Source organism: Psittacula echo (assembly GCF_963264785.1).
Source record: "Psittacula echo genome assembly, chromosome: 21".
Classification (NCBI taxonomy): domain Eukaryota; kingdom Metazoa; phylum Chordata; class Aves; order Psittaciformes; family Psittacidae; genus Psittacula; species Psittacula echo.
The window spans coordinates 6,532,627-6,536,146 of record NC_137757.1 but is presented as its reverse complement, the minus strand read 5'-3'; positions in this window follow the sequence as shown (position 1 = coordinate 6,536,146).

Genomic DNA, 3,520 nt, shown 5'->3' with positions numbered 1-3,520 from the left:
CCAGCATTCAGCATTTCTGCCCTTTTCTTGTCCGAGATGCAAACGAGTAACTGCATGTTGAGGTGCTGTGCATTTTGCTACCCGTAGCGGATAGATGTTAACCCAGATACATATCAGGATGTGTAGTTGCAAACACAAAGTCACAAGCCCCACACGGACATCCCAAATGGCTCCCGAGTCTCTGCCTTCTCCACGCGCACGTGTTCCTTCTGCAACTGGAAACATCTCCGGGTGCCTGCCGTTTTGTGGGAAGAGCAGTAACTTTGATTTACCCGTCAGCTGTTGAATGCTGTTTGATTCCCTTATCTTCCGTGTGAGTATAATGGGGGGGAGAGGGCAGAGCAGCCCTTTCCCCAAAACTTTCAGGGGTGGTTGGGGTGTTCTGCTATTCACAAGTGTAAGACCTGATGTCTTGAGGGTCCGAAAGCCCAAGCATTCAGCGTTGCCTCGCGGAAAGTTTTCTTCTTGGAGAAATGAGTGTGACGTAAAAGAATGTGATTCTTTGAGGAAGAGAAAGCCAGGCAGCAGGAGAGCAATAACCAAGTGAAATCCATATCTTGCCTGAGTGATTTGCACTTCAATAGTTGTGGAAGAAAATTTGCAGGACTCCAGTGCTTTTGTGTTCAATTTCTAGCCCCTTTCGTACCTCCTTTATACGAGCAAGTGTTGAACTGTACATAGGGTGTTTACGAGACGCTCTGTTTGGGTTGTTATTTCCCTTGTGGGTTATTTTGTTTTGGCTTTTGCTTGAGCTCTGTATGGTCCCTTTGTTAACTAGACGTGAACGGTTGATGTACAGTGCTTACTGAACAAGCAGCAGCACAAAACTTATTTTATTAAGAAAATACGGCTTATATTTTAAAGGTCGGATATCAATTTTCCTTTTTGTATGCGTGGAATTGAGACTGGTGAAGAGTAACAAAATCCTTGGATTAGGCCAAAAGAAAATGCTGTAAGATCATAACCACCTCTTTATTAAAGAAAACAGTATGATTCAAGAGCTCCAGAACATTGTATTTATATTGATTTGATTGGGTTTGATTTCATTTGATTGCCTTTGTGGATTTCTACCTTTTTTTTTTTGCCTTGGTCCTGGTTTTTGCTTGCAACTTTGACTCCGCAGTCCCAAGTGTCTGTTACCCTGTAACTGTTGGCAGAAGACCTAAATAAAAGCAATGTGAACACGCTGGGGTGACCCTCCTGAGTCAGATTGCATGGGGAAGGTTCATGCGCAGCCCTGGCCCTTGGGAAAGGCTTCGGGACGGAGGGGGAAGCGCTGACTGCAGCTGGATTGCGTCAGGTACTGCAGAGGATCCAAACCCCATCCCATAATGAGGGTGAACAAGTATTTCTTAAAACTTCGTGGAATATGGGAGCCAATTCTGCTTCTTATTAGAGCGTATCTGTCTGAGGACTGGGTTGAGTTGAGCTCCTTGGGTCATCAGATAGCAGGACTGTGCATCAAAATACACTGCTTTTCCAGCTATGTTGTGTGCTCTGGGGCTATAAAAGGCTGTGGGCTCCACGGTGCTTTAAGTGGACAGATTTTGGATCCCTTTTGGCGTGGGGTTAATCCTGATCCTCTGGGTTTCTCTTGGTTTACCTTTCTCAGCTTTGGAATCCCATGCAAGCATCCCAGTCCTCTCCAATGCTAACAGCTTATGGTTGTGTTGTAGGGTCCAAAACTGGAGGCTGTTTGCCATCTGCTGAATCCTTAGATCCACTTGTGCTTCACCTTGCAAACGTGTATTGAGGTACCTGTAGACGATGGGTTATTTAGCAGCTGAGCTCTAACTGGGGTTTGACTAATGCTAAGCGATTCTAAGGAAGCTCTTGCTAACACGTCCTCATTAGATGATTTGCACTGTAGCATTCCGAATGTGTGCTACCAAACCGAGCACTTGTATGGGTTCCGCACACACCCTGCTGCTGGTTTTGGGGTTATAGCTTATTTTATACCTTACATTATACCTTATTGTAAACTGAGTCCTACCATAGAACAGAAATCATCTTCTGCAGCTCCTGTGAGAGGTGCCTTCTGTAGTTGGATCTGAAGGCCAGGAAAACAGGTCGAGCTCCTTGGTTTCGGATGTTAGGTTGGCATTTGAGCCCCAGCCTGGGGTTCTGGTTACAGCAGAACCAGAAGTGCTCACCTGCCTCTGAAGTGTGTGTGTGTTCTGCAGAGATGCCTCCCTCTGCTGTATCTGCTTGATCTCGGGGATCACATTTCCCCTTCCCTCTCAGGGTTCCAGCCAAGGAAATGAATGTTAGTCATTTACTTTCAGTTTGCATGGGTTTGGAATCCATAACGACATTGACACTTCTTAACGGGCAGCCTCGGGATGATCCTGCTCAATAATGAAACCTAGGGCATGAACCTCAAACTCCTCTTCTGCTGGCCCAAAGTCCCAGCTCTTCAGTAGCTCCTCAGCCTTTTCTATGGGGAAATGCCCCTTTCACCACCAGGACAGGAGGGGATATAATTGCTTTGTAACAAGTAGCAGGTCCAAACCTGCTCTTACCCAAAAAAGTGATGTTTTGGGGTAGTGGGGGCCGGTGCCTGATGCAGTGCTGAGCTTGGTGCATCCCACAGTTGTGTTGCTCGTTTCAGCCTCTGCTTGTTCAATGACCGTTTGTGTATCACGTCTATAGCAAAGCGGTACTGAACATGGTTACAAACACTGCCAAACCTGAGAGAAGAGCAGACGGGTGCCCTGGGATGATGCTGATGCAGTGAATCAGGGGCCCCAGTTACTTGGAGGCTCCCGGCTCCTCTGCAAACAGAAACGATAACCAGCAGCCTGATGTCAGTGCTTTGGTTGCTATGGCAACGAAGGACAGTGTGCAGTTATCAGGGGTTTGGTTGGTTCAGTGTGCCCGGATTCAGTCCACTTGGCAGGGCTGAAGGGAGGAGTTACAGAACCACAGCCTGGTTTGGCTTGGAAGGGACCTTAAAGCTCCTCCAGCTCCAACCCCTGCCACGGGCAGGGACCCCTTCCACTGGAGCAGCTTGCTCCAAGCCCCTGTGTCCAACCTGGCCTTGAACACTGCCAGGGATGGGGCAGCCACAGCTTCTCTGGGCACCCTGGGCCAGTGCCTCAGCACCCTCACGGGGAAGAGCTTCTGCCTAAGAGCTCATCTCAGTCTCCCCTCTGGCAGGTTCAAGCCATTCCCCTTAGCCTGTCCCTACAGGCCCTTGTCCAAAGCCCCTCTCCAGGTTCCCTGCAGCCCCTTTAGGCACTGGAGCTGCTCTCAGGTCTCCCTTACGGAGCCAGCGCGGCCGCAGAGCCGGGAACCGGTCCCGCCGCCTTTCCCGCCCCAGCGCCCCCGTTGCCGGGCAACCGCACCCGCTCGCGCTCCTCGCTCCCGCCCACTTCCGGCCACGCCTCCTCCTTACGCGCGCGCCCGGAAGCCCCGCCCCCGGAAAAAAGGGCGCGCTCGGCCCGGCGTGCGGGGGCGGGACTTCCGGCGCGCGCGTGCGCGGCGGTGCGGGGAGCGCAGAGCGGGTCGGCGCGTGCGG